The following is a 24,449-nucleotide window of genomic DNA, read 5'->3' as shown; positions in this document are numbered from 1 at the left end:
CAGGCTTCCTAATGAGTCACTTACTTAGACTTGATCAGGGAATGGAAGGGCTGTAAAATTGCACTGTAGAAAAAGTTGCATGAGGTGAAGATACGCGACACAGTCAATCAAAAGATGGCGCCAGTCTTCAGTCTCTTTGCAGATACAAGCGTCATCTTTAACGATTCCGGCTTGTCTAAGTCGAGCTTTGATGGATCCATGACCTGTGAGCATAAGGTGGTTTCCAATTTAGGGATAAGCTATACATTTATTAAGGAAGGCTACATCTGGAATGAATTGACTTGTGATTATGGCCACTGTGTTACAGCGACGGGACTTGCAATAAGAATCGGTCATGTAATGGAAATAAAGGATTTTACGAATGTCAGAGACTGCCTTAGCCGAGGGGTCAAGCGTGAGGGGAAAGCATTACGTACGCATTAAACCAAAGATACGGTAATGCTGATACTGGTATCTAGTAGTATTAAACGAAAGACTACTAGATACGGCTGTTCCTGTATTATCTCTATCTTGTGAACTCCTCTTACCTTATGTAATCGTCCCAGAGTGTTAAACAGAAATTTTATTCCAATTGAGGATCGAACAAGGATCTTACGGTTATTCAAAAAAGAATGATTGTCGGCGTGCGTTTAGCAGATGTTACAGCAGAGGACAGCGACACTTGCCCAGTGTCGCTGACAAAATACTCTGCTCGACAAAATTAATAGAACAAAATATTTTTCATGAATATTTTATTGTGAACAGTGTCGTCGATATAATAGGCATCCTGCCATGCAATATCCAATAGAAATCGATCTACCACATTACATTATGCAAATTATTCATGCCTGTAAAAACACGAGTTGTGACCACATCTCTTCATTTCCGTTTTTTTTTTTTTTTTGCTTGCTCAGTGGGATTAGCCACCTCTCTAGTATTCAGGATGGCAAGTCGTCGTTGAGATGGTCCGTTGGACATTTTGAAGCCGGGTAGTCGCAGGCGAAGATGATACCTTGGCTTAATGTATCACGTAGTGTCGTTTCGGCACTATAGAACACTCAAAATTAACTCTACCGCGCATAACTTATCTCTTTTGGCCTCACCCAATTTCTAGCGTTTCTGCTCCTCCCCTACCTTTTTTATAGGTCCTAGCCACTGAAATCTCAGGAAATTAGGGGGCAGGACCTGCCAGAGTAAATATCTACTAGTAAATAAAATACTGGTGTACCTGGTCTGCCTCGATGGCCATAGTTGTGGGCAACGGTGGGTCCGATTAGGGGAAACGGCTTATTCATGTGAACTCTACGCAAGGAAGCCAGTGGTTTGTATGCCATTAACCCGCAAACCACAGCAGATCTGGGACACGTTCATACGAACATCTGACTTTGAGCCCTGACAAATTGGGTACAGTTCTGTTCTGTGATGAGTCTCGTTTTAGCCGAAAAACCTATTCTTGACGTTATTTCATCTCGGAGAGAACGAGGAATGCGGTAACATCCCTCCAATATCAGAGAAGAGGCAACTTACAGTGGAAGCGGTGTTCTCGTGTGGGGCAGAATCAACGGCCGCACTCTTGGTGCAAGGAAGCCTAAGGCTTATGCTGCATCAGCCAAAAAAAAAAAAAAAAAAGAGTAAAATAATAGAAGAAAAGAAATTAGACAACCTATGCGTTTCCCTCCTCCCGTAATCCAGCTGAACTTTGAATTTCCCCAAACTGTCAGCCTTTACCACCCATGTACGTAACTTATTCCACTAATTTATAACGTTTTGGCTAAAATAAAACTTCGTGTAATCCAGTCTAAACATCTCCTCCGTAATTTGAAATTATGGTCCCTAGTTCTAGAATCATTATTAACCGTGCAAATTTCGTCCTCATTCATTTTACTTTTGCCTCTCAGAGCCTTAAATACCTCAATAAGTCTCTAAGGTGTCTAGTTTCCAAGCTCTGCAACCCACATATTCAAAGTCTTTCCTCATATGGACGCCCTTTTGTCGATCTCACCAGGCGAGTTACCCGTCTCTGGACCCTCTCAAGAAGCACAATGTCTTTCTTTGGGTGCAGTCTCCATACCTGAACATAGTATTCAAGGTGTGGTCTAACAATAGCCTTATATTATGGGATTATACAATGGGATTATGACGTCCTTATCTCTATTAGAAATTGTTCGATACATCATCGACAGGACACCGTGGGCCTTGCAACCTGTCTACAGTGCTCGGAGAACTTCATGTCTGACCGTATCGTAACACCCAAGTCCCTTTCCCCCACTACCGGCTTTAGTTCAACTCCACCAAGCGTATGTTATTTTGGGGTTACTGGGATAACCCCCAGGTATAAGACTGCACTTTGCTGGATTAAAGCAAAGCTGCCACTTTTCTGACTATCTTTGAAGTTTATTTAGGTCACTCTGCTTGGCGATGATTATTAACTACTCTACCAATCTTTACATCATCTGCAAATTTAGGCATCACGCCCTCTATCCCTTCATCGATGTCAATAAGAAAATCAAAAACAGCAGTGATCGCAATACCGAACCCTGGGGATCTCCACTTCCTATATTAACCCAGTAGTGTTTTGACCCAATGCTTTTTAATAGGAGTATCGTAACTACGCAGAGGTGTGACTTTTTAGGGGTGCGGTTGGCCCACGTTTTCTTTTCATGCACGACAACATCACTGCACATAAATCTCAAGTAGTGGAGGAATATCTTTAGCTTCAAGATATGCAACGACTGTCATGGCCAGCACGATCCTCAGACTTAAATACAATCGAATATGCGTGGGGTGCCGCATCGCACAGCTAATTCCTCCGACACTTGGCGAGCGAAATGGTGTGCGCTGGTGGAAGAATGGGATTTGTTGTCAGAATCTTATGGACATCGTTATATTGAGCACGAGTCAACGCTGTTAGGCCTGTTTAGCTGGTGGGTGTCATACGTCGTCGTGATGTCATGTGACCTTTTTTGGCAACTCTTATAAATGTCCGATATACCTATCCCAAGTTTCTCGGTGTCTCCCCATTTCATCGTTATAACTAATACAGGAAAAATTACATAAAGCATACAGCGTATAATAACATATTTTACATATAAAATTAATAATAATATTATTATTAAATCAATTTATTGACCCAATAAATATGGTCTGTGTACCCCTTACACGGCCATTCAGCCAAGAGTTTGATGCGTAATACATATAATTATTTACATTATATAAACAAACAAGTTTACATTAAATATGAAAAAAATAAATAAATCGGTTATTACAATCAGCGGATGTCAGCTTACATAAATAACAGCCATAAATATGAAATATTTACAAATTTCAGTAACGAATGGGCCTGGTGTACTGGGGTCCATGGTTGAGAGAACAAATAGAGATACGTATAATTATAATCCAGTTTAATGTACAATGTACATTAAACTGGGTAAACAGTTTAACATTGAACATTAATGTACATGGTTTTCCGTAGCCAAGTGGTCGAGAGCGGGGGTGCAGTAGCACACGCTCTTTGAGTAGACCGGGGTTCAAGCCCCTGACTGCTGAATACGATCGATCTGCTAACCCGCACTGGACCAGCGTGGCAGATTATGGTCCATTTCCCTCAGCATGAATTGTTGAGGAGGCTTCCATCCTGCAGTGGGTTGATAATGGCTGCAATTTACTTTTTTTTTTTTTTATGTACAATATACTAATAAGTAACAGGCAGTAGCTTTCGAGACTAATTTCAGTTGATAAAGAGACTCGTTAATCTCGAAAGCTACTGCCTGTTACTTATTAGTATATTTTACATTAAACTGGGTTATAATTATAAGTATCTATATTTGTTCTTTACAAATTTCAGTAACCGATTTAACAGTAAACAAATTTAAGTACAGCATTTCAAGTGGGAGTAAATGTCATAGTGAAAGTTTCCTGTAGTTTCTCTGCTCTGTATACTTTTGAGTCTCAGAACTTGTCTAGATCAACCGCTAGTCTATTGATAAGCTGGAAAGTGTTTCCGGGGAACATAGCACTTAGGCAACTAGATTGTCTAGCCCTGTTTAAAGAGGAAGCCAAGGGTTCGTCTGGTAGCGGCCTGCTGTTCTTGGAGTCCTAACGATGTCGTATATTTTGCGCAGGATTCTGATGGTTCCAAGGCATCACGTCTAAATTCGAGTAGAGCACCGATCAAGAGATGGTGTATACTGTCTCCCTGTTAGTCTGTTAAGCCATTTAAGGATCCAGTACGCTAACCCGAGAAATTTGACGAAGTGTGTTTTAGGCGTTGAGGACCAGGTGATGGAGAAATATAATGGAAGGGGATAAAGGCAGCGTTGGACATATCGAATGATTAGCTGAGGATCATGTATTCCTGTGAGCTCTCGGCGTAGCAGCCACATTACTGCGTAGGTCTTCGTTTTGGTGACGCTTAGATGCTGCTGAAATGTGAGGCCCTCATCCCACGTTAAGCCTAAGTCCTTATGTGAGATGACTTTTGCTACAGGTTCCTCTGTGATACAGATTTGTATATTGTTCCTTAACCTTTTGTTTGTAAAGGTCATTTGGGCCGATTTAGCGTGATTAAGTTCTAGACCGATTGAATCTAGATACATTTCTAGTTGTGGTATTTTTTGATTGGCCAGTTTATTGGTGGTAGCTGCTTGATTAGATGATGATATATAGAATTTAATGTCGAACGCATAAGAAAAGTCCTGCTGTGATGCAAGGAAGGGTTCAAGGGCTGCAGTGAACAGTAAGGGGGAAAGGACCCCTCCCTGGGTACTCCTCTAGTACCAGGCACCACCTATATTGATAGTTTTTATGAGTGATTAGAAGCTGTCTATGTTTTAGAATGTAAAATTTGTAGAGCATTACCAGTCACGTTGAAATAATTCTCCAATATATGTATTAATACGGACACGGTCATATGCTGATTTTACATCGAAGAAGACGACATCAAGTTGCGTCGGCCGCTGAGGGTTCTTTGTATTCTTGTAAGTGTGTCAAACAGGTTGTACAAGTAGACCTAGCCGACCGGGCTAGCCGAGTGGCTAAAGTACCTGCCCGGCAACCCAAAGGTCGCGGGTTCGATTCCCGCCTCGGGCTTGGATCAAAGTACTGCAAAAACCTTGGGAGGTGCAATATGGCCACAGAAGCCGATGCGCCAACAACTACCAAATCAAAAAAAAAAAAAAAAAAAAAAAAAAATAGACCTGCCTTTGATTACTGTGTAGGGGTAGGGAGGCCTTGTGTTTGAAGAAATGTTCTGTAAGTGCTGGCTTAAAGGCATTCTCGAAGAGTTTCAGGAATCCTCAGCTGATGGCGATCGGCCTGTAGTCCTTCGGATGCTTACATTTTGGTACTGGCACACAAAGTACGTGTTCCAGATTTCTGGGGAATCTGCGCTAGTGAAGGTTTGATTAAAAATATGTACCAGAATATCAACAATGTACACGCTGCATATTTGCACAATGACAGTGGAAAGCCATCTGGACCTACTACTAACTTCAGCGGTAGCTTCTTTATGATCTAGATCAGTTTGTCTCTCGATATAGCAAAATTAGAGAATACAGGGTAGCTCGTGGGTCCTACCACTAGAGAGACGGACTGATTACGTTGCTGATTGGGCTGCTCGAAGGTCGGTTTTATCCATTCCATGAAAGTCTTCTCTTCCATTGCATACTGATTTGGCGTAAACGCGCGTATTATTTTTGTGTGGCATCCTGTCGATAATCAGCTTCCTGTGATTCATTCTATTTTGTTTTAAAAATAAAGCTCTTTCTCTTTTATATATGATAAGATCTTGTTGATTATTCTTCGGTAGGCATTTTGCTTGCGTTGAAAAGCGAGTTTGATGTCTGAATTGAACAATGGGGACGTTCTTGATGTTATTCGAACTTCTTTTGATGCCCCAGTTGGCGCTTCTTGTCTGAGTCCTTCAGCTAAGCAAGATAAGGCTTCCCTCGGAGGGAGGGTATATAGATTCTGCCAGTTAAACTCCGTTAGGCGTTTAAGAATTGTTTCAGATACTTTACTGAAAAGATTGCTTTTGGCATTATTTGCCGTTTAGTTTCATGGGAGTAGTGAGCTGCATCTGTCGTTTGGACCAGGGAAAATTTGCAGGCGATCGGGATGTGGTCTGACTGGAACCTAAAGAAGGGTGACATGATATGCATGGTGTCCAAATTGTAATAAAGTAGATCTAAGGTATTATCACCTCTTGTTGGGGTATCTACAACTTGTACGAGCCCTACCGTATGAAGGATAGAATCAAGGTCACTTCTAACATCTTGCTGCCTTGGCAGTGACATATTAAGGTCTCCTGTGACAACTGTAGGGATTCCGGAATCAAGGTTACAGATAAGCCATGTGTGGAGTTCCAATCTCGTGTCTTCAGTGTGGTCTGGGGATAGGTAGATTACAAATACTTGCACTTTATTTCTCTCCTTGGCTAAATTTACACACAGGGCCTCAAAGTTATCCGTTTGGCTGTATTTCATTTTCCCAATCAAAAATTCATCTTTATGGAATATGGCTACACCTCCACCTCTCCTGGAGCTTCTCGAGTTTACTAGAGAGCATTGTGTTGCATGGGTATGCCGATAATTTCCAGCTGGTTCCCCTCAAGGAGCCATGTTTCGGTATCGAACTCATCTAAATGTAGGAGAGACTATAATGTCTCAAGTTCGTTAACAATGCTTCTGACATTTTGCATAAACAATTTCACCGGTTGTGCTAGTAATCTCTGGTTGCTATGCAGATGGGCTGCTCTTACGTCTGGCACAATACATAGTAGGAGATTGAAAGTTCCTGTCCAAATAGGGCCACCGCTCGAGGTCTAGCACAGTACGTTGTTTGTCAGGGGCACATGAGATGATGGAGGAGACATAAGTTGGGCGTCTCGTCTTCAAGGGTCTTACTTTCATATGTACTCCATATTCCGGGCAAACAGGGACTTGATATCCGACCCCTTTGTTGACGGATTTAGTCGTGACACAAACACTTTACTCCTCGTTTGAACAGCGGCAATATTGTAGGCTAGGGTCGGATGCAGGGCCTGGGCTGAACCGGCGCTATTCTTATTGTTTCTTTTCCAGTGAGGTGATGATCTCTCAGTATTGGGGGTCTACTCTGTTCAGTCCTGCTTCCAGTCTTGTTTGAGGAACCTGTGTGGTTTTAGTTACTTCATTTTAGGGAATCTGAGGGCAGGCGTTTTCTTTTACATCGGTCACCTGCATGGTTGTAACCTGCGCATAAGGATTTATGCTTGTGGAGCACGAGAATACCGATTGATTGTTAGTTGATTCTGGATCGCAAGGCTCTTTTTGTACTAGGCTCATCTGGTTGCCATAATCTGAGATATTACGATCAAGACTATCTTTGGTCTGGCAGTTTGGGGATTCTGAGGGCTATATACAGCATGTTGTGGCTGATCCCTGCCAGAGATATGGAAAGGGGCCCATTTGGAGAAGCACATATCTATGCTGGGTTGGCTTGCGGGTAACGCAGTGCTAGCGACAGTTGTGTCTGCTCTGTTTTCTGTTCCGCAGTTTGGATTTCTTCTGTTCGGCAAGTAGTTTTTAGTACTTTCCACAATTTCAGGGCATATCTGTTTTCTGCGGGGATCAGCTTCGTTCAATATTGTTTTTATTTCGCCTGGGAGGGTAGTCCTGAGACGAGTCTCGTCCTTTTCTTTGCTTCTTTAGGATAGGTAGCAAGGCCAGCTCGTAGGTGTTCAGGTGTCTGGTTATCTCGTCTGTTAATGTCTTGTAGCCATGCTAGGACGCTGTCTAGTTTTTTATCCATTACTTTCTGACATGTTTTTTTCTCTTAGTTCGTGATTTTCCTTTTGCATGTCCTGGAGGGTTTTGAAAATGGGGAGGAGGAGTTTTTAAAGTGAGTCTTCCTGCCTCCGTATGTCGTGGGCTAATTGGTTCTGATTCGCTTCGTTTTTATTTTTTCTCTGATATTCATTACAGCTCGCTTCTGTAGTGTGGTCTAAAAAGTTACTAATATCCTAGGGGTCGTCACTTGTTTTCTTGTGTTCACATTCTTCCGGGCATGTGTCACAGCCTAAAATTTGAGCTGAGGAGTAAATTAATTTCCCGTTCCACTCCGTTACCGCGAGGTTGCTAGCGGACTGTTGGGAGCGGTCTTCATTTTCTGAGTCACTAGTGTCTATGATACATGATGGCACTTCAGTCGTTTTATTTAGTTCTGTCATTTTCGTTTGTGAACCTACAACTTGTGCTTGTTTGTTTTGTTTTTTTGTAGGAGCATTAGCAACTAAGGCCATATCCGGTATATGCGGTGGTCATTCCCTGACCTTTCCGCATCCTCCGTATTTGGTGATGACGGGCTCGAACCCCGGTCTAAACAAGAGGCGTGTGCTATGCACTGCTGCTCCTTCCCACCTGGCTACGGAGGCGCCAAAACTAGTGCAATGAAACGTTTTGTGTCGTTTCTCACTTAAACGCACTATATCCACCTGAGACCTGTGGTCTTCCGTCAAAAGGATATCAGAAGGATTCTGATGAATCTTGATGGTAAGAAAGCTCCAGGTCCTGATGGTATTTCTCCACTTGTTCTCGAAACCTGTGCTCCTGAACTTACTCCTATTCTTTGCCGCCTTTTTTCACTTTCTTATTCCAAAGGTGTTTTTCCTTCTGCTTGGAAATTTGCTCATATCCAGCCAGTTCCTAAAAAGGGTGACAAATCCCTCCCCATCCAATTATCGTCCCATTGCAATTACTTCTACTCTTTCGAAAGTAATGGAGAAATCAATTAACCGCCAACTCTTAAAACTACCTAGAAACCTTCCGTCTGATCAACGATCACCAGTATGGATTCCGTCAGTGTCGATCCACTGGAGATATTCTGGCTTATGTTACCCATTTATGGACTAATTCAATGGAAAGGTTCGGTGAAACACAAGTAGTTGCTCTTGACATCTCCAAGGCTTTTGATCGTGTTTGGCATAAAGGTCTTCTAAACAGCTTGCATCTTATGGTTTGCCAACTGTTTTTAGTAATTGGTTATCCAGTTTTCTCTCTGATCGCTCACTGAAGGTGATGGTAGATGGCTCTCTGTCTTCTAACTTCTCTACTAATGCCGGTGTCACCCAAGGTTCAGTTCTTTCCCCAACTCTTTTCCTCTTGTATATCAATGACCTTCTTCCATTGACTGGAAATCCTATCCATAGTTTTGCCGATTATAGCACATTGCATTCAACTTTCCATTTTGAGAAACCTTGTCCTGCTCAATCAGCTTCAACTTCTAGAAAATCTGCTGCCAATTCCTTAAATGCCGATCTTCCGGTAATTCTCCAGTGGGGCAAAGACAACTTAGCTGATTTCAACCCTTCTAAAACTTAGTCTTGTCTTATATCTCGCGAAAAGGATTCTTCTGCTCCTATGCTTATCTTTAGTGACACTCCGATTTCTAGGCAAAATGAGATATCTCTTTTGGGGATTACCCTGACTTCTAATCTCTCTTGGCACAAGCACATTACAAATATTGCTTCCTCTGCATCCAAAAAACTTGGTTTTCTCTTTCGCTCTCGGCGTTACTTTTCTTCCAAACAGCTGCTCACTCTGTATAAATCGCAAATCCGCCCTGCCATGGAATCCCACATCTGGGGTGGTGCCCCCAAAACCTCTCTCAGGCTTCTTGATTCCATTCAGAAGAGGGCAGTTAGGTTAATTAATGATTCATCTCTAACAGAGTCTCTCCACTCGCTTTCTCATAGACGCACTGTTTCTGCTGCATGCCTCTTGTACAGATACTTCCATGGGAACTGTTCTTCTGAATTGGCTTCTATAATTCCCGCTCTCTCTTTCAAAACAGTCTAAACACGTGCCGCCACCAACAAATCCATTTACTGTCCAACTTCAAACTCACAGAACCAACTTTTCATCTTCCTTCGTACGTCCTGAAAATTACAGTCTACACAAGTTCAAGTCTAATCTTCACAAAGATCTTCTTTCATCTTCTCAACCTCCAACTCAAGCACGGTACTAAGTACTATAGGTTCTAATACCTCTCGTGTTTGGGGTTCACATAAAAAAAAAAAAGCTTCCAATTATGACTCTGAACACTTGATGGTGTATTTATTTGCGGTCTTACAAACGCTGCAGGTCTCAGCTGGATAAAAGGTAAATTGTATGAGACTACAACAGCCAACTGAATTCTTTAATCCTTCAGGGAGCTACTTTCTGACTTTAACTCTAGGCAGTAGTGCCTAATTCTTTAGTGCAGCAGGGTGCATGATCTTGAAATTTACATACAAATCATGAAAAAAAAAAAAAAAAAAAAATATATATATATATATATATATATATATATATATAGTAAAAGGGAGCCGAAATATTTCTGCTGGGGACGCCGAAACGCCTTGGTCTGGCTCTGTGTATATGTATACTAATTTAAAACTATATTTATTTATTTAAAACCGATAAAGTTACTAGTTAGAACAAATTAATGCCATCAGAAATAATTTAACATTACATTTGCTGGAGAATATACAAATCATTATTTTATTCAATAGATATACACTGAGTAATCACTGAATTATGACCACCTACCTAATACTTCGTAGGTCCTCATTTTGCCGTCAGTACAGCAGCTATTCAACGTTGCACTGATTCAACAAGATGTCGGAAGCGTTAGGCAGGTATGGCCAACCAAGCTGCGTGTAATGCGGCCAACAGTACAGGTATGGAGGTGATTGGTGTATCCAGATGCCTCATATGCCTTTCCATAGTGTCCCACAAGTACTCCATATGAAATTGATATCGATGGAGGTCGAAGGCCAATCGATATGGTGGAAGTCAGAACTGGTTCCTCAAACCATTCCTGCACAACAAGTGCCCGATTGCTCGGCGCATTGTCATCTTGGAAGACACCATCGCCATTCGGGAAAAAGTGTAACACAGCGGAGTGTACACAGTCAGCAAGCAGTTGACGATAGCGGAGACCACTGATACTTTGTTCCACATGCACGAGGGCTCCAAGTTCCTGCCAGTGAAATATGCCCCACACCATATAACCGCCTTCACCGGCCTGCACTTTTGATACTATGTATGATGGATTAAGAGCCTCATGTTGTTGACACCAAATCCATACATGGTGTGAAGTAAATAACGTGACTCATCCGACCAGCACACCTTCTTCCAGTTTTCTAACGTCCAACTTGCATGCTCTTGCATCAAGTGAGTATTTTACGGCGATGAACTTGGTTAGGAGAGAATGCCATAGGGGTCGTCTGCTGATATAGCCCATACGTGCGAACGCATGGATATGCCAGCTTTGTTCCGGATTGGCCCATGTTGTATTGGGTGGTCAACTCTTCAAAAATACTGCGCCTGTTCGAATCGTCGGACCCGGCGGTCACCGCTAACATCAACCTTTCGCTGATCTTTGCAGTTTTGCCGTCGGTTCGTTGTTTGACCATTTTGACGCTACTCCTGGTACACATTAACTACGGCGGCTCTCGAACACCCCACCAGTTCAGCCGTTTGGGAAATCGAGGCACAAGCTCGTCGAGCACCCACAATCTGTCCTTTTTCTAAGCCTGATAAATTATTCCTTTTACCCACAACGCTCGGAATTTTACTACCTACAGAACCACTGTCACCTTATGTAGGTCGACTAACTCCACACTCTCGTGTACCTCACATGGTCATAATTCAGTGATCACTCATTGTAGCATAAATTGGTACCTATCACGACAAATTAAAATTCAAAAACGAAATTGGCAGTGAATATCTGCAACATACAAAGGACCCTATGAGCCTCTATATAAAGCAAAATTAATAATCATAATTCCATATTTACGAAATACAACGTACCAAAAATACACAATTTATCAATTATTATTGAACAAGGCTTACATTGAAAGGCACGTCTTCATAGGGCTAGCGCCTCTCAATAAATGCCATCAATAACAACCAAAACTATCTGTTTGTGCTAGTTATATGCCAGCTTAACCGTTTTTATGATATACTAAATATAGTATGAATCTAGGTTTAAGTTATGTTGATATAAGTTAATTTAATAATTTGTATGAAATAAGTTGTCTGAAATTAAGTTATATGAAATTAATGGCAGACTGGCAACAATAACCAGTATGCGATAAGCGTAGAGATTTTAAATTCGACACAGTTATCTTTACGCATTGGCATTCAAACATCTCCCTTAGAATTCATAGTAATATTATTGTTTCGCAAGGATTAAAATTAATTAGAATCTGCAGTAGTCTCGAAAATATCTTAGTTTCACTAACAGACTTTATTAATAAGTTAGGAGAAATGACTTCCCTCTTAAATTTAAGTATCTATGTAGAGCTGTTTTTATAGCTAAGAAAATATGGAATGAAAATATTAACCCTCATACAGTGGTTGAAAATTTAGGGATATACTAATCGGATGTCTTCTTTTTAGCTTGTGTGTATATATGTACATATTAGGCACTTCCCGTAGAACTGTTGAACCGTGTCTTACTCTCTGAAAAAGTTGTACCCGTGGTTGTTCTATGGAAAGGGATTATTGTTAGAAAATTTATATTTTGTATTTGTATCGTAATTGGTTATTAAGTTTCTATTTCACGATTGGTTTCTGTTGCTTATGTTTTTTTCTTCGTCTGTTTGGTTCAGTTTTTTGCATTTCTGTATCAGGATGTATAATTTAGAAATTTATTAGACGTCTCATATAGATATCCCTTTTTGGTTTCCTGTGTTGAAATGAGAAAGATTTTGTATTTTGCCTGTCATAAAATAAAATAAAATTCCAAAAATGTAATTATTTAAATAAAATTAGGATAGTTCTTGGTAATTTTAAATATTAAGAATCCTGTATTTGAGTTGTGTTCAGAGGTCGCTGCTGTCCGCATTGTTTTTAATTGGAGGAAGAGGGTTGATTGATTTGGTAGTTGTTGGCGCATCGGCTTCTGTGGCCATATTGCACCTCCCAAGGTTTTTTTGCAGTACTTTGATCCAAGCCCGAGGCGGGAATCGAACCCGCGACCTTTGGGTTGCCGGGCAGGTACTTTACCCACTCGGCTAGCCCGGTCGGCTGGAGGAAGAGGGAACTGTGATATTAATTGGTTGAAGAGGGAGCTTTGAAATTACTTTAATTTCCTGCAGCAGCTTGAATTTATCCACGTTTTTGTAAGTTCAGATACATTGGTAAGGATTGCTTTGTTCTTTAAGTATGTCAATTGGTTCATTATGCACGTTTCTTAATACATGCACTTTGAATTAATAATTATTTAATTATTTTTAATTCTGACTTCATTTTAATAATTCTTATAAGTACATGCTTCTTTGCACAAAGAATTACCAGGAACCCTACTAAGGGAAGGGACTTTACACCCCCAGTAATTTTCCGAAGTAGTTTGCATTCATTTTCTTTGCCTTTGCTCTTATCTGTATGCAATCAAACTCTAATATCTTATGCCTCAAAATCTGTCAGAGTATTCGATGGGAGATTGTGGTACTATTTCTATCCTTGCAGCCTTTTCCTTTTGCCTCAATATTGGTTTATACCTTTGCTTTTCACAAGTAACAGATATACTTGTATATTTTCCTTAAGTAACAAAATCACTTGTATATAATTTTTCATAGGTTATAGAAACATTTGTATATATTTTTAATAAGGGTTTTAATTATTTTAGCTTTTGCTATCTGTAGGGCTAGCGGTTATTTTTGCTGGTCTGCCATTAATTTCATATAACTTAATTTCAGATAACTTATTAAATTAACTTATATCAACTTAATTTAAACCTATGATTCATACTATATTTAGTACATCATAAAATGGTTAAGCTAGCATATAACTAGCAGAAGCAGATAGTTTTGGCTGTTATTGATAGCATTTATCGAGAAGCCCTAGCCCTATGAAGACGTGCCTTTCAATGTAAGCCTTATTCAATAACAACTGATAAATTGTGTATTTTCGTTACTTTGTATTTCGTAAATATGGAATTATGATTATTAATTTTTCTTTATATAGAAGCTCATAGTGTCCTTTGTATGTTGCAGATATTCACTGCCAATTTTGTTTTTGAATTTTAATTTGTCGTGATAGGTACCATTTTTATGCTATATCTATTGAATAAAATAAAATACACACTACCAGACCATCAAAGATCAGACCTAGCAGTTAAATGAACGAAATCTTTTCGGACTGCATTAACTCGTATGTAATTCTTCTACATTCCTGAAACCAAACTGTCGCACTATATAACCATTTTTATACTTAAATTTTATAGTTTTCAGCAACAGCGATCGTCGTGGAGTTGATCGCATACACTAAGTTACTTTGAGGGAGGCGGCGGAAGAGTGCGTTGTGAACTATTAAGGTTAATTATGAGGGCATCTTTGGACTCCAAAGGAATTCCCTTGCATTGCAAAAGTGAAGCCGTATCGCCACTACATAGCGGCGATTCTAAGAGTGAAAAATTATTAAACTTTCTTGTAATTGGAAGGAGAGCAGAAATCCCACCGGTCCGGTTTCTGAAAGCGAACCCTTAACGCGGCATAATATATTCCAGTGACCATCTACAAACATATTTAGACTCAATAGGCGAAAGGAACAATGACTAAAATATATCGAATGTACAAAAACTAAAATTTTCATTTCTTACAGTAACTTCGTTTGTCTAGGAACCCCCCCCCCCCCGACCTCGTCTGGAGCCTCAGTAAAAGTACCCCTCGGAAAGAAAGAATTCAGACACACAGATTTTGTATACAGCGTACAGGCTCAAATAATAACGAAAAAAAAAAATGAAGCGATGTCTATTGTGTTTTTGTTTCCGTTTGCAAATACAGGGTATCTCAACAGTCGCCATATATTTGGTTAAATAAGATGAATTTTATAAAAATGTCCAAATGATATGATTATACGCATATTTTTGTACAAAATATAGGTATTTACATTGTTCTACAACTTTTCATAATTTATTATTTTTTTCTTTCCAGACCCGAATATACGTATAATATTGCCATTAAAACAATTTTTTTTTTTTTTTTTTTTTTTTTTGAAATTCGCCTTATTTAGCCTAATAGAAGAAGAAGAACTCTTTATTATATACAGAAAGCACATTGCTGTATACAACTCCCTTCACGGCTACAAGCCAGGGGTTTACATAAAAGAAATTACACAACATAAGCAAAAAAAAAAAAAAAAAAGAAAAGAAAAAAGCATTAGATAGTAACTTTTGGGATACCCAATAAAAAAAATAAAAAAAAACAGTCGGTAATCCATAAGATGGAGCTTGTTATAAGACCTTTATGCCAAACACGATCAAACGCCTATATTAAAGTGTCAGGAGCAACTTCTTCAGTTTCACCAAACTTTTCCATTGAATTTGGCCATAGATGGGTAAATAAACCAACATATTACCAGTGGATCGTCACTGATGGAATCAATACTGGCGATCGTTGATGAGATTTCAAAATAGTTTAGGAGCTGTCGGTTAACTGCACTTACCTCCACGTCACCGTTTTAGGAACTGGCTGGATATGAACAAATTTCAAAGCAGAAGGAAAACACTAGTGGAATATGAACGCGCAAAAAGCGGACTAAGCTGAGGAGCACAGCTTTTGAAGACAAGTGGAGGAATAGGAGCTTTCTTCGCATCAAGAAAGCAGCCATTGCACTATAATTTTAATGACACTTTCAATATCGAGTGCGGCTCAGCCAACATAGTATTATGTCAGCATTAAAGAGTTTTATTACTATTGTATTAAACAAATGAAAATATCTTTTGTATTAATCGTAGTGATAGATTCCTCAGTTGGGTTTTAATTTTCTCTTTTGCTACTGTGTCATTAAATTGTTAGTGATTATATGGAAGAGGTGAATTAATGCCGTGCCGTTTTATTATTTTAATTGCAGCTGCTGTTTCCAATAAAGTTAAGCGTTCTGAAAGAGAAGACGACAAGCATAGAGAAAGTCGCAGTAAACGTGCTGGAGGCAGTAAAGAAATATACAGAAGAGATAAGGCTGAATTTGAATATTAGAAAAGCGACTGCTTGTATGTTCCGCGCCCAGTAATCTGCAATTTACTGTATGTAGCGGGGGTCACCAATTTTTCACGGAGAGCGAGTGATCTGAAGCTAAGTCAATAATTTGCGCGTGAAGTTTTAGATTTTTCTAATTTAAAAACATCGATCGTACGTTATATTGCGTTCTGTAATGAACTAAATAATGTTATCGTAATATTTACTCGGCATTTTATTCGAGAAAGGACCGCGAAGAAAACTAATTGGTGACCCCTAAGTATAACGGCATATATCATTAAGTGGAGTAACCAAACCGATTTTTCCGTTCGCGAGTCTGCAGACAAAAGTATTAAAGTCAACAAATAATCTCTTTTTACAGTACTTAAACTGCATTATCGATGAAAAATATTTGCATTCAATTATTTGTAGTGAATATTGTCAAATTGAAACTCATAATAGGTTACTCTACTCGATACTTCCTACATATTTATAATGCTTATTGCAAGAATATTAAAATACCTTTAACAAAATTTGGCGTGTGAACAACTGACTTCTACTTGAATGGTGGGTGGGTGGGCAGTCTTTTCCTTTTTTACTTTTCACGGATGCCGCTTTATTAGAAATTGAACCTCAACCTCACTATCAGGATACTTGAGGTTCACGTTCGATTCGAGGATGCAGATTGGGGTATCTAATTCCCCACTAAATGGGCGTAGCGAACCAGACTTAGTGCGCGTATGTAATAATGCATTGTGCGAATAAGAACCGAATTTCGTTTCGAACGTGCGCCTTACAAATGATGTTTTCTGGCTGTGAAGGGCTCGTACAACAGTACCGTTCATTTTTCTCGTTGAGCACGAGGCGACAGTGACGGTAACGAAAACTTCGCGTTATTTTCACTTTTAATTTTTACTTATTTTTGAGGATTTCCCTCGCAGGGCACATTTTTATTTTTCATTCGTTTCAATTTGGCTTCGTCTTCGGAATTGATGAAATAAATTTTAACATCACTCGCTCGCTATGCTTTGAAACTTTAAGAAATGTTTCGTGGTAATTGAGATGCTCTTTGCTGTAGTGTTGTTCGAATGTGTGCCACAAGTTATGTCTCTAAAATACGCGTGTTCTTTAGTTGGTTTTGTTTTTCACTCTGTTTTGCACAATGAAAAAAATCCTCGTTTTCAGGGAGAGGGAAAAAAAAACAGTTCCTCGGATTCGAACACAGTGTTGTTCTTTCTGACAGACTTTAATATTTATATATTTCATCACAGGTTCCTCTGACATTTCTTACAAATAATGTCTTCTAGCTTTGCATGTGCCGAAAGTTTCGTGGAGCATCTTCGGTCATTTATTAATCTGGAAGAAACACAACATCATTTTAGTAATATACAATTTTATTATCGATGTGACGCAACCTTTGATGTTATCAGTATGAAAATTCTAATAATGAAATTCAACCACGATTCTGAGTATAATATCAAAATACAGTTGTTGATCCCTTTACAATGTGAAAATGTTTAAATATGACAAACCGATATCATCTCTTCACTGAATATAGCTAACCCGTTATACAGTACACTTTTAATTACGTTTTCCCTTCTTGACGTAGCAGGTGATCCAATAAGATAAGAGAAATAAAACAAAATTTAAGATATTATTTGTGTAATAAAGGAAATATACCTTACTTCTGTTTGCAGTTTCTTCGTGTGGTTTCACGAAACGATTATTTATATTTTGGGCGTAAAAAGAACAATATTTTTTGAATATATATACTGTATTCAAAAAACACTCAATAATAATTTCAGTACCATTTACGCCAAGGCATGACATCCTCAGTACAATAAACCTAAAACATAAATTTTGAACCAGTGCACTAGCTGAAAAAATTGCTACAATGTGGTGAAATAAAAATTGATATGGTGAAACAAAATGCGATAAAATAAAATTCTAGAAAGCGGTGGTCCAGCGAGCTGCCTCAGCTTTTTAAGGAAAAGCAGAACCTCTATACATCGCAGGAAGGTTCTGAAGGACGATATATATTATCGATATCATAAGGAACTATAATATCGATAATAATAGTTCTTTGTAATGCGATATTTCTGCAGTTGGAGATTGGTCCATAAGAACAGGTTCGTTTTCCAGTGATTTTTATGGCTGCCTTATATGATAAATTAACACCATTACGATTCAAGAGGCCTGTGCGCTCCGGATTCATTATTAATATTGGATTATTAAGTTTAATAATAAGAAAAATCACGTTCCATTCTTAACTGTCAGTTTGACTGAGGAAGGTTAACAAACGCAGTAATCCAATATTAATAACACAATTATGCCGATGACGTCAAGGCAACAACGAGGATCAGAACTTACTTCAGGCCCTATCAACATATCTATTTTCAACATCCACATAAACACAACTAAAACTGTAGAAAAATATAACCTCGTCGAAACTACACCAACATCCATCATGATTTCCCTATGCGGGGTCCGAATCTCCCATCGTGGATCTTCATTCTTTCCCGGATGTGATCTTTGATGGAATAAAAAGAGATATCCTTCTCAAATGAAATTATGTTCCCTCAAAGCTCTCCTTACAAGACAGGCGATGCTGCGAGTGATTCATTCGAAACTGAAACTTGAGCATTTGCAACCACAGAAAAAAATAAAATCTGAATAAATTACACCGCACAATTTTGGCATATGAAACAAGCGAGCCAGCCAACCAACCAATCATCCAAACTACCGATATGTCAGACGCACTGAAGATTCCACGCCTGCGACTTCTCATCAGGACCGACGTTTATTCCTTTGCGCTGCATAGTGGAGAGACGGTTCTCAGATCGTAGATCATCTACCAAGCCTGAGCTCTGAGCAATAAACAACCGCATAGCCTTAAGAGATAAGAGTTCTACTCAAAAAGATGCTGCCCATCATAAATACGGTAGCGCTGATAACCACGTCGATCTAATTAACGTCAGTTACTACTCTATATTTCTATCTACTAGTTTATTCCATTCAGAATTATAATAAATAACAATTTATTTATCCCTATTTTATGTTACACTTTTTTTGGGAGATAACAGCAAAGAGGGAGGGAGAACACAAGTCAATGGCTTTTTAGGGGGTGTTCCCTTAAAAAATTATGAATATACAATAGAAAAATGTACAGTTCTGGAATTTTACAGGTAATGTTCAACAGGAAAGACAAATAAATTGGAGTTTTTTTGTACATTTCTTTACAGAAGACTTCAAAAAGCATCATAACATCATTGTGAACATTTTTACAATTAAATGAGGAGAGAAAAGAAAAATGATGAGATACATGCACAGAAACTTACAAACTATTTGACAACTGCTTCCTTTAACATTTGTACATTATTTCCATGTTTGTTTTTTAAAATCCAGGAGTTGAGTGGAAAGGTAATTTGAATCAGACATCCCTGGTTCAATTATTAGTTTCTTGAATTCATTTAGTGAAGTAACATTTTTGATTTTTGCAGGAAGTTTGTTCCAGGTTTTAGCACCTCTGTATTTTATGCTTTTCTGAAAAGCGGAATCTTCAGGTAGGCTTCATTTTTTAGATTGTATGATATTTCTTCTTCGTCTGTGGTTATGAAAAAGGTTCTGAAGAGAGGGGGGAAAGTGTGCTGTCTTCATAGCATTGTAAACAAGGATCGCCTCGGCTTTCTGCAATAGCTGGTAGATGCTTAGGAGTCTCACTTCTTTGTATCTCGAACTAACAGATGCGTTCCAGGGAAGGCCCAAAATTGAACGAACGCATCGATTGAGAATGGAGTTGATTCTCGCGAGGTTTTCTTGGCTGGTGGTACCCCATGAGATGATTCCATAGATGAGGTGCGGCTGAATTAAAGAAAGGAATACTTGTCTGAGAAGGAGAGACCCAGGCAGAGGCCCTGGCGAGTATTCCCGTTAGTGACGAAGTTTTCTTTCGTAGGGTTATCATTTGTTTTGCCCAACTTAGCTTATCATCTAGCCAGATTCCGAGAAACTTGGTTTCATTCACCCTTTCAAGTTGTTTTTCTTTGTATGTTACGTCTAAATCAATATTTAATGGTTTGGTTTTCGTTCTAAACACCATATATTTTGATTTTTCTGGATTCAGTATAAGCTGATTCTTTTGATGCATCACAGAAAGCAAGGCAGAGATTTTGAGTTGAAGCTCATTAGGGTCTTTATCTATGATTAGGATGGAAATATCATCGGCATACGCTACTAGGTGAGAAGATGGAAGAAGAGAGAGAAATTCATCGATGTAAAGAACAAATAGGATAGGTCCAAGAAGTGAGCCTTGAGGTACTCCCCTGGAGAAATAACAGATGTCAGACTCAAGCGTTTAGGGCATAAGCCTCAGATGTCAGAGTATGATTGATTTGTTCTTACGACGGCCGACTGGTAAGGTAGTTTTCAAGGAGAAGGTTTTTCCCTCTCGACCCAAGGTTATTGAGTTTAAGTAGAATATTATGGTTTATGCAATCAAAAGCTTTAGATAAGTCAAGAAACAGTGTTATAGCATAGCATAGTGATCCTTTTCAAGACTATCAATGATCCTTGAGCTCAATGATCCTTGAGCAGAAGTCAACAATTGCATGATCAGTGGATCTTTTACAGCGATAAGCAAACTTTTTTGATGGATGAACTGATTTTCTTCAAGAAAACCCATGAGTCTGCTATGAAGAACTTTTTAGAGTAATTTTGCAAAAACAGAGTACAGCTATTGGTCGAAAGTTGTTGTTGGAGTTACAACGGTTTCTCTTTGGAACAGGAATGATTATTGCTCTTTTGAATTGAGAAGGGAATTCCCCAGATTGAAAGGAGAGATTGAATATATATTTCAGTGGCGTAAGAATTGAGCTAAGGACCTTTCTCAGCAGAGACGGAGATATTTCATCAAAGCCAGGGGCTCCCTTTTCTTTCAATTGATTCCCTGCCTCTAAAATCTCTTGATAGGAGAGAGGAGCGAGAAAAAAAAGGGTTTTTGATTGAGTATTTGGCAGATTCTCTCATTTCATTGTCTCTGCAGTCAAGTTCGTCTTGAAAGAGATTATTCACACTTGAAACAAAATGGTTACAGAAGGCAGTAGCTTTTAGCTAGTCATGTGAAAAGTACCTCGTTTTCAACTACATCTCCGACGTAGCTCCGTGATTTCAGTTTCCTTCCCGGTAATAGCTTGTTAAAAACTGTCCAATTTTTCTTGCTTGTTATGATACCTGTAAGTTGAGAACTATAGTATTTTCGTTTCTCTGACCGAATGCAGTCAGTGACTGTTTCTGTATGTTGTGTATTTAATTTTATCTGCCTCGATTCCTGTTGCTCTAGCAATGCTTGCGAGGTTGTCTCTTTTCTTTAACATATTACAAATCTTGTTTGAGATGAACGGGCATATTTTCCCTCTTGGCCTGGCGGCCTTTTTATTCCCTGGGCTCCTGATATATGACACGTATTTTTCATAGCTATTTAGGATATGCTTAAAAAAGCAGTTGGTTGCAATTTCAGGATCACTTGTAGCAACCACTCCATCCCACGTTGACTGCTCAGGTCGTGACAGCTGATTGAGAGAATCTGGAGTGATAGATTTGAAAGTATGCATGATCTCTGCTTCATTTATTTCATTTTCGGTTACCATTAAGATGGGACGATGATCCGAAATAGTTGTATCAAGTATTGCGTACGTGAGAGAGCATTCCCCAATTGCGAAGTCAAGAAGGGAATTGTGGGACTCTCCCATTCTAGTCGGGATATCTCCATCAGTAAGAATAGAGAAACCATTTGAAGTAATGACATCTAGGAGGTCTTGCACCTGAGAGGATGAGCTTTGAAGAATGTTAATATTAAAGTCACCAATCAGTAGAAGGCTTCGAGATTTGCTTGTGAAATGAGATAGTGTTGTCAAGAGTTACAAATTTATGTAAATACGAATATAATAGTACGTAAATATAACATCAATATTAATAAAGTAGATTAACTTCTTTATGTAGCTGCATCTGGATCAGCGTGGATGAATGAATAGCAGTGAGTGGCCGCACTTCTACATGTGCAAATAATGAATATCAAACAAGGAAAACAATTGCTTACCATTTCACCTTTGTTTTGTCTATATCCTTTGGCGAATCCATACCTTAATGTAAAACAAAATGCAATGAGAACCTTACAGTAAGGTACAATACATCAACAAGCACTATATAGAGTCATGATCTAGCAAGAAAGCGCTTTTCAAAAAGGAAGTTTTTTATCCTAACGATCAATTCCCAAAAACTGATGCTCATGGACACGTTTTTAACTATATCTCCAAAGAAGCAAGGATTTTATCAATATGACAGGGGCCTGATTCTCAGTGGTATCCCCGTTTTATTTATAAAGCGCATTAACATCTAATCTAAGACCACACTGCCTTTTGTGTACAAATATCAAAGGCATATTCGTGTTGTGTGGGATGAAAAACAACATAGACCTCGAAGAACTGGGATGCACTTTCCAGCATGCCGATCGATGAAGCCACTAATGGCCTTGCTCCCCACTCACAGTAATAGCTATTCAAGGAGCTTCAAACCATCAGGATCTCCAAATGGGCAAAACCGTGGTTCTCAAAAGACCGGAAGCCCGTTTTCTAGATAAGAAGCGTGCCTTCAGGAAATAGAAGAGTTCTAGAATCACATATGATTTTATTAACTTTAAAAAGAAACGTGCATTTGGCGAGAGTTGCGTAAAGAATCTAAATGTCCCTTCCCCATCCCTTTACGTGATTTGACTCCCCTATCTACACTTTTAATATCACAAAGGAAAATCTGATAAAAGTTATCAACGAGTTACCAAACAAAGATACCGCCGTGCCTGATTGATTTCCCTTGTTCATCATTAAAGTATCCTCTGTCTTCATTGTGAATGTTCTTTTACATATCTTTAAGGAAATTTTGCGAACATCTGCGGTGCCCAATGCATATCTCCATAAATAGACAGCGAAATAAACTTGTCAACTCTCACAAGGGACTTCGTCTTGGGATTCCAACCTGTCTTTTCTGGACCACTTCAAGGAAGCAAGAAACAAATTCTTCGTGGTCGGTTCGACAGGAACTGCCGGGTTACGAAAACAGCAAACTGATAAATAAGTTTGTCCGATCTTGTGTGGTACCAGTGGCTCTCTACGCATCGGAAATCTGGTCCTCTGCCCTTCCAATCTACCTACGGCAGTTCTTGGGGCTTGAATGTTGGTTTCTTCGATCCCTCAACAGGACTTCACGACTCCCCTTACTACCTCTAGGGCTATACTACATTCGCTGCATGGAGTGACCCCTTGGAAGCAGATCATCACCACTCCTAACATAATTTCCCTCTCTAAGCTCATTTTGGGGAGACTGGATGCTCTCAGCATCATCATCCTCCTGCCCAAGAATAGCGAAGAATAAGTAACCGGAAAATATCTGTGATCCGACTTGCCCTCAGCCAAATCAGTTCTCTGTCATATGTTCCCATCAAACACGATTGGGCCCCCTGAACGACTTAAACATCAATCCCGGGGCTATTTGCGTAGATAAGGCCTACAGAACAAAGGTTTTTGCTGATAGCTACACAAATCTTGCAATTTTAGACCTTTCATTACACCATCGCTTTACGTGGCTTCTGTGCTAGAGGATGATCTGCGCTCCCCCTGTTCCGGCCAGCCTACAGCTTTTAACCGGCATTCTCGGACTCTTCTTGGACAGACGCTGAATGTATATTGAGCATTTATGTTGAACATCATCTGTCTTAGCCTTTATATCTGTATCTTTTATATTAACCAACATAGATATTGTATTGATATGTTATAGTTGGGTTTATCCTCCTAACATTTAATTGCTGTCTAGGGGGTGGATATAACTTTTACTTTACCTGAATTAAATTTAAAAAAATTAATAAAATCATTATCTCTCTCTCTGAGGTTGTCTAACTACAGCTCCTATTGGAGAGGTCTGCACTCCAAACGAACGACAAGTGACGAAACCATTAAACTGACACAGAGGAATTCAGTTTGCTCCACCCAACAGTGAACAGGGCCGAGTATAAATTACCATTTATACTCGGCCACAGTGACTAGAGGAGTTTACAAATATGTTCACTTATTTTATCTCGGAAGAACAGTCAACCTAACTGAGAATATCTTCTACTGCTCTGCATAAAGTTCAGTGCTCCACCTAGAGGTACATTGATTTAGTATGGAAGTAACATATCGGGGTACTCTAGTATGGCATAAAATCACTCGGTAGCCCAAAGAGATCAACTAGAAGGAAGTCTTAAGGAATCCTCTGTTCCAAAAAGGTGCAGGATGTGCTGTTAATGACGGAACAAGAAACTATTCTAAATACATCCATAGTTTGATTTCATTATAAGTTTGCACTAATCCAACGAAGGCCAGGAAAGGTTTTTTTTAAATTTTTCTGCATTATTTAAACGTAATATATGTTTATCGTAAAGATAAACATATTATGCTTATCT

This window comes from Mastigoproctus giganteus, chromosome 8 (genome assembly GCF_048544385.1).
Source record: "Mastigoproctus giganteus isolate SK-2022 chromosome 8, ASM4854438v1, whole genome shotgun sequence".
Classification (NCBI taxonomy): domain Eukaryota; kingdom Metazoa; phylum Arthropoda; class Arachnida; order Uropygi; family Thelyphonidae; genus Mastigoproctus; species Mastigoproctus giganteus.
The sequence above is the reverse complement of the archived record's forward strand: the minus strand, read 5'-3'. Positions refer to the sequence as shown.